At 36.3% G+C, this 8,597-nt stretch overlaps 1 pseudogene; it reads left to right on the plus strand.

Moving 5' to 3' along the window:
- The first annotated feature begins 456 nt into the window (after positions 1–456).
- LOC134302174 (GTPase IMAP family member 4-like) lies at positions 457–5,250 on the plus strand (annotated as a pseudogene).
- The last annotated feature ends 3,347 nt before the right edge of the window (positions 5,251–8,597 follow it).

The following is an 8,597-nucleotide window of genomic DNA, read 5'->3' on the forward strand; positions in this document are numbered from 1 at the left end:
GCTCCTTTTAAAATACAAAGAGGAGTAAGACAAGGATGCTCTCTCTCTGGAATGTTGTATTCAATTGCCATAGAACCTCTCCTACAAAAGTTGAGATCTACGCTAAAAGGATTGATAATATCTGATTGTGCTACTAATCCCAGATTATCAGCATATGCTGATGATGTAGTCATTTTTGTTAATGATGAGAGAGATATACAAGAAACAGTAGAATTACTAAGAAATTTTGAAACCATTTCATCAGCAAGAGTAAACTGGTCCAAAAGCGATGCCTTCCTGTTTGGTCAGTGGCCAGAGGGAGAACCAAAGCTCCCAGATGGACTAAAATGGAAGAGAGATGGACTTAAATACCTTGGAGTTTATCTTGGAAATGAAACAAACACCCGAAAAAACTGGGAAGGAACACTTCAAGGAGTAAAAAACCGACTTGAACAATGGAAATGGCTGCTACCTAAAATGTCATACAGAGGACGAACACTCATCATTAACAATCTGGTGGCATCGTCCCTCTGGCACCGACTAGCCTGTGTAAACCCACCCCCAGATCTTCTAAGTAAGATACAAGCTATGTTGGTCAACTTTTTCTGGGACAATTTACATTGGACTACACAGTCAATCCTTTTCCTACACAAAGAAGAAGGTGGACAAGGCCTGATACACTTGCAGAGCAGGGTTGCCACCTTCAGAGTACAATTTGTACAGAGACTTTTAAATGGGCCCAGAGACGTTGCATGGAGAACCATAAGCTGCAAAATTCTGAAAAGCTTAGGAGGAGTTGGACTAGATAAAGGCCTCTTCCTAATGGCACCACGTGAAGTGGACTTCTCTAAGCTACCAACCTTTTATCAAAGTCTTTTTAAAATCTGGGGATTTTTTAACACACAAAGAGAAAGACTAACAAGTTCTCTATACTGGCTTTTGCAGGAGCCGTTAGTCTGCGGGGCACACTTGGACATTACAGCTTGCGGTTTTCCTGCGCTCAAGAAAATCCTTATTAACTCAAAGACTGTGACATTGAAAAACATCTGTGACTTGGCTGGACCAGATTTCAACAATGTGGATAAAACAGCAAAGGCACTAGGAATAAAATCTAACCGAATGACTGGAAAAATTCTACAGAAATGGCGAGCTGTTCTCACAGAAGAAGAAACAAAGATGATTAAACAACATTATATAGGTGAACTCAATCCTAATGAAAAAGATGAGTTTCCTAAAATCGTACTATCTCCGGAATTTGGAGAAGCTACAGGCTGTTTTCTAAATTCCAAGGACATAACACCCATGCACTTAGATTGTGTTGGTGGGAAACAATTATATCGAGTGTGTGTAAAAATCTTAAATAAAAGAACTCTAAACAACAAGGTGGACACACCGTGGAGAACTGTCCTAAAACTCACAGAAGACAAAAGACCAGAATGGAGATCACTCTACAAACCACCTGTGGCTAAAAAAACAGGGGATTTGCAATGGAGAATTCTGCATGGAGCTGTAGCCGTGAACGCCTTTGTCTCAGTGTTAAATCCAGAAGTTAGTCAAGATTGTCCTTTCTGTGGCCAAAGGGAAACAATCTTTCACGCTTTTGCATACTGCGAAAGACTGAAACCACTGTTTCTGATTTTACAACGCCTGTTCAAGTGTTTTAATGAAGATTTTACACTGGAGATTTTTATTATTGGTTTTAAATATCTTCAGCGTAGACAAAATGTTTGTAAACTACTGAACTTCATTTTAGGTATAGCGAAAATGAGTATTTATAGTAGTAGAAAAAACAAGATTGACGAACAAAATGGACATGAAGTAGTGGGTGTATTCTATGTATTGGTCAAATCAAGGATTCTAATAGAATATCGTTTTTATAAACTGATGCATGACTTTGAAAAATTTGAAGACATATGGTGTTGTGGGGATGCATTGTGTATTTTGAGTGAGAATGAATTGCACTTTACTTTATAATGTAGGTATTGCATTGGTATCCTGTGTGAAGATTGTTTTTAAAAAGTAATTTATAAAAATTGCAATTTGTAATAAAATGTAATTTTAAAAATCAAAATCTCTCTCTCTCTCTCTCTCTCTCTCTCTCTCTCTCTCTCTCTCTCTCTCTCTCTCTCTCTCTCTCTCTCTCTCTCTCTCTCTCTCTCTCTCTCTCTCTCTCTCTCTCTCTCTCTCTCTCTCTCTCTCTCTCTCTCTCTCTCTCTCTCTCTCTCTCTCTCTCTCTCTCTCTCTCTCTCTCTCTCTCTCTCTGTGTGTGTGGTCTTCATTTCTTCTCCTTTTATAACCTCACCAGCACAGGTAGTTAGGAATTCTCTCGGCTCCACCTAGGGACAGGGAGGCAAAAGGAAGAACACACACAGACACTACACAGCAGCTGTAACAGTGATCTAGGGGTAAATAAGGGCGTAACATAGAGAGTGTGAAACATACTGGAGGTTAATGACACAAATACACTTTTGGTGTGATCTATAAAAACAAAAAGAAGGTGGATTGTGCAGCATAAAGAGGAGATCGAGCAAGAATGGAGAAAAATACCACTCGCAAAACAACAATAATTAGTTTCCTGAGTTCTCAAAGTATTAGAAGGTCTAAGTAATAGCAAAGATAATGGAACACAGAAGTAAAATTGAGAATCTCTAATGTGTTTACTCTCTTAAATCTTTATGTAAATGATAAAAGTAGAAAGAAAAGGGTTTTTTGCTGCTGAGTTTAAGAACTTGCTGAATTTGACAACTTGGCAAAAAGAACTTGATGTTTCCAAAAAATAAGTTGAACCATTGACTCATCTGACCACAGCACGTTCCCACTGTTTTTTGGCCAATCTGAGATAAACTTTCACTTTTTAAAAGTAAACTAATACTATATCTAAATTCAAATGTTGAACTCATTTCATTTAAGTTTATATTTTAAAAGTTTATGGACTTTTCTCTTTTTGTACAGATCCATCTAGTCCTGATGTTCTCAGAATCGTGCTGCTGGGGATGACTGGAGTTGGGAAAAGTGCAACAGGAAACACCATCTTAGGAAATGAAATATTTATTGAAGACAGTTCATTTGAATCAGTGACCACTTTTTGTCAGAAAGAGACGTGTGAGTTTAATGGGAGGCTGATTACTGTGATTGATACTCCAGGACTGTTTGATAGAAAGGTTTCTAATATAGAGATCACTAAAGAGATTGCCAAGTGCATCTCCATGGCTGCACCAGGTCCTCATGTGTTCCTGCTGGTACTGAAAATAGGACGCTTTACTCAAGAAGAACAGGATGCAGTGAATTTAATCAAAGAAACATTTGGTGATAAATCTAGAATGTACACCATGGTGCTCTTCACTGGTGGTGATGGACTAAAAAAAACATACAATTGAACAGCATATAGAGAAAGCTAGTTCAGACATTAAAAAACTTTTGTTTGAGTTTGGTAACAGGTATCATGTCTTCAACAACAATAACAGAATCAGCAACACTCAGGTTTGTGCTCTCGTTGACAAAATTGACTCCATGGTGAGAGTGAATGAAGGAAGCTGCTACACCAATAAGATGTTTCAGCAGGTGGAGAAAGCAATAAAGGAAAATCAGGAGAGAATCCTAAAGGAGAAAGAGGAACAGATAGAGCGAGAGAAAGAAGAACTAAAAGCCAAATATTAAGCTGAAATGGAGAACATGAAGAAAATGATGCAGGAACAAAAAAAACATCAAGAAGCTGAAAGTAGAAGAAAAGAGGAAGAGTTTAAAGTGAGAGAGGAACAACTAAAAACAGAGCTGGCAGAAAGAGAACAAATAATGCGAGAGGATTTCAGGAAAAGAAAAGAAGAAGACGACTTAAAGATGAATGAGTGGACAGAAGAAATAAACCGAGAAAGAGAGGAGAACAGAAAACAGTGGGAGAAGCAAAGAGAAGAAGATCAGAAACTGAGAGATCAGAAGGAGGAAGAAGAAAGAAAGAGGAGAGAACAAGAATGGAAAGAGAAACAGAGAGAGTAGAAAGAGAAGTTTGAGATGGGAAAAGAAGAGCTGAAAAGAAATTAAGAAGAAGCTTTAAAGAAATTACAGCAGGAGTACGAACAGAGAACAGCAGAAGAAGAGAAGAAAAGAAAAGATTTAGAAGAGAAAATAAAACATGCAGAGGAAAGTAAAAAGAAGGAACTACTGGAACTTCAGTTATCTCAGCTACAAGTGTCAGAAAGAAGGTTGAAGGAGGAGAAAAGACGAGATGAACAGCAGAAGTACTGGAAAAAGAGCATTCAAAGAATGGAGGAACGGTGGGATTTAGAACAGTGTGTAAAGCAAAGGCAGTATGAATGGGAAAAGCAGAAAGAAGAAGAGGAAAGAGAATTAAAAGAAAATGAGAGAAAAGAGAAAGAAGAAGAAGAAAAGAAAAGAATAGAGAAAGAGGCAAATGAAAAGATACAAAAGATGAAGGAACAGCTGGAAGCAGAAAGACTGAAAGATGAACATGCCAGAAAAGAAAAGGATGAAAAGCACAGACAGGAAATGGAAAATAAACTTCAAGAGAAGCAAGAAGATTTCAGAAATAAGATAGAAAATGAAGAGAGGATTCGCAGTGAGGTTGAGCAGAGAAATTTGGCCCTCATTAAAGAGGAATACATCAACGAGCTGGAGAATCTAAAGAGACAAACCGAACAAGAAACAAGAAAACAAGCAGAGGAAGAATTTAATGCTAAACTGGAGAAGAAAGTTAAAGAAGCAAAAGATTCAGGTTTTGAAGAGGGCTGTGCAAAAGTAGAGTAAAAAAGAACATGGCCAGGCAGAGGTGTAGATTCATTTGTCAGTTGGGTTTGTAGGCCATATACAGAGAATAATGTCAAGAAACATAAGTGAAAACATTGCATGATTGCATTTTTATTATTTTTTAAACAGTAGTTTGATAAAATGCCTGAGCTAGATTCAAAATATTTTTGTAGGTTTTGTTGTGATAAAATTTGTTCAGTCTCTTGGAACCTTTCTTTTTACCTACATAATAATAAAACTAGGCATTCAGGTGGCACAGTGGTCCATTAATGCTAGCTCTGGGTTTGAATCTTAGCACTGCTACTGGCCTGCTAGGCATCTACACAGACATAATTGGCTATGCTTTGGGTTTAGAGATGGTTCCCCGGGGGCCCATGTTCAGGGTGTTTGTGCCTTGCACCAGATGTTTGTGGGTGAACCAAACCCACCATGACCCTGACCAGAATAAAGCAGTTGACGAAAATAAAATGAAAATTTTAATGAACAAAAAGTTGATGGTGTGGATATTTAAAGGCTGACATTTTTTTTAGGATTTGAGAGAAACAGAAGAGGCTCATTAACACCTTCTGTTTAGGTTAAAGCTAAATGCTAAACTTAAATGCTCAGTATAAGAATCTTTTGATGTTAGCTTTGGTGGTAACATGCAGCACCTGGAAGATTCTTTTAAAAGTAGTTCTTGCAAATGTTTCTTTTCTTTACCTTTTTTGCTTTAGGCTGCATATTTTATGTGGTGTTAAATGTATTGTTTAATTTGTATTTTTTGGATCTTTAGTTGCAGTATTGTTCTGCTTCTGTTAAGCATCTTGTTTAGGGAATTTAACCTCGCAGGTATGGGAATAAACCTGGTAATGCAGATATAATAAATACTGACTTTTATCTTAAAAAAACAGTTTTTAAGATTTTCTATCTTTTATATTTGAAATTATTAAAGAATGATGATTTATTACTGTAGCATTTTTATTTTACATTTTATACTGTATGTAACAGCAGTTCATCTACATTTAACAGAACTAACTGGAGTATTTAGACAAGTATTCTAGCTGGCTTGTAGTTTCTTTTTTGAATAGATATTTAAAAATGACAAATATGAGCATGTTATAGAATTATTTTTAAATGTATAAATGAATCACTATGAATTTATGAACTATTACAACATCATCCAACATCTAAAATTCAGGTTAAATAATGAATGTGGATCTTAATAATACAAGAAAGTTTGGAATGTCTGTAAAACATTTAGCATAAAAATAAACAGATGAATTAAATTCAAATATAGCATTTTCTTATTCTATTAGCTGTAACAGACACAACGTTATACAACCACTTTATTAAAGTAAACCTATCGTGTGTGTACATTCTTCGACCATTTGATGAGCCACACCTGCCATATGGACACACTTTGTGGGTATATAATTACTGGAGGTAGACCATCTCTGTCCACTGTCTATCTATTAATGAAAAGCATCTCCTGAAAGATCCTCCACTGTCCAGACATTATTTATGAGCTGGATTATTTTGAACATGTATTACCAGTAGCAAACCGTGACTCTTAAACCTCGACCCTCAGACTTTCTCCCTTTCCCTTGTCTGCAGAAGTTAACCCCATCACTTTCCTGCTTTATTATGACCCCTACTCTCTTTAAAAAAAATAGGGCATAGCATACAATGTTTAGAGTGCAGTAGGTGTTTATTTACATTTTATTGGATATTCACAGTATTTGATTGATTTAACTTAACCTACAGTACAATTCTAAAATTTGTTTCCTTACATACGACAATATGTGTTTAATATTGCTTGTTTTTGCATTTTTCTTTGTATAATGTAAGGTATCTAAGATTATCATCACTTTTCAGTATCACAGTGAGTAACAGTTAATGTGGCTTAACAGGTTTTTCTGGAGGTAAAGCCACTTACAAACATCCAGACAACCAAAAATGACAAATTAAAACATTCGTATTGCCAAAGTTAGAGAGAAATAATAAAAATAACAATAAGAAAGAACAAATATATACAAAACAGTTACATGTGCAAAAAATATAAAAGAATAAATTATTAATATATAAAGACACACACACACAGAGAGAGAGAGCGACACACACACAAAGAGAGAGACACGCACACACACACACAAAGAGAGAGAGAGACGCACACACACACACACACAAACTGATCGTTATTACTACCTCAATAATGTAAATATTATAATTTTTATTGTTATTATTTTGCACTGTTTTTATTAATATTTTATTCTATTTTATATTTTTGCACATGTAACTGTTTTGTATATATTTGTTCTTTCTAATTGTTATTTTTATTATTTCTCTCTAACTTTGACAATACGAATGTCTTTATTTGTCATGCCAATAAAGCTTCTTTTGAGCTGAAAGAGCCATAACCGAGCTACAGAGAGAACATGCAGAAAAGAAGCAGTGCTCTTAGTATAATGACAAATAATTGAGAAATAAACTATAAACTCATTTAATTATGTTAAATCTGATTCGTTCATGGCGCGAACTGAGCTTTTCGAGCCTAACTTACATCAAGAACAAGTACAGGGAGCGACTGAGGGTTCTGGACCAGGAGCTCCGTGTCTGCCTCTCATCCATCCCTGCCAGAATAGGGCGATTGTGTGCATCATCCCAGGCTCAGGTTTCCCATGAAAATTAAGTCCCGTTTACCCCTCTCTCCCTCTAAATGACACCTTATGGTGTGTGTGTGCGTGTGTGTTAGCAGTCCGAGGGATGCAGACTGTAAGTTTTTTAATACATTTTAGACTGGGGTGACTTGACATTTTGCGTACTTTTAAAGGGTGCCGTGACTGAAAAAAGGTTGAGAAACACTGATCTAGTGCACTATGTAGGGAACATAAATCTATTATCTTTCACACTATCTAGTGCACTAGTACACATTAATTTGTTTGTGACACAAACAGTTAGTTTAGTAGCTTAGTAGTTTAGTAGTGGGGGGGCTTGGTTGGGGGGTCCGGGTCTGGGGGTACCTCCCTGAAATGAGTTTTTGCAACTTGGGATGTCTGCCTTTTATTCTGCATGGCTTTTATCAACGTATTAGTTCATTTTAGTTGAAGAGCCACTACAAACATCTACTGTGTTTTTAATAAAAGCCGGGAAACGCTGCACGAGCTCACTGTAGGTGTAACGGTTATAACGGTTATAACGGTCACAGCTACACCTCAGCAAACCACATATTTATAAATGAAAAACTATTTACAATTAATTATAATGTGACATCCTGTAAATGAGCAAAATAAAGGTTTAGTAAAGTTCACATCACAGATATCTCACAATTAATATTTGCTTTGCCAGATTAATGGAAATGTGTAAATATTAACAACCCCAAATCAGAAAAAGTTGGGACAGTATGGAAAATAAAAACACAGAGTTTCTTACATTGACTTTTATTTGATGTCAGACAGGATGAACCTGAGATATTTAATCGTTTATCTGCTCAACTTCATTTCATTTATTAATAAACATCCATTCCTGCATTTCAGGCCTGCAACACATTCCAAAAAAAGTTGGGACAGGGGCAATTTAGGCCTAATGAGGTAAAAATCTAAATGATGCGATTTTAAACAGGTGATGTGAACAGGTGATTGTAATCATGGTTTGGTACAAAAGCAGCATCCAGGAAAGGCTGAGAGTCTCTGATGAGTAAAGATAATCAGAGGATCCAGTTTGTCCACAAATGTGTGAGAAAATGATAGAAATGTTTAAAAACAATGAACCTCAAAGAATGATTGGAAGGGATTTGCATATTTCTCCCTCTACAGTGCAGAATATCATTAAACCATTTAAGGAATCGGGAGAAACAAGCTTAATCTAAACGCTCGTGATCT

The sequence above is a fragment of the Trichomycterus rosablanca genome, chromosome 2, assembly GCF_030014385.1.
Source record: "Trichomycterus rosablanca isolate fTriRos1 chromosome 2, fTriRos1.hap1, whole genome shotgun sequence".
In the NCBI taxonomy this organism is placed as follows: domain Eukaryota; kingdom Metazoa; phylum Chordata; class Actinopteri; order Siluriformes; family Trichomycteridae; genus Trichomycterus; species Trichomycterus rosablanca.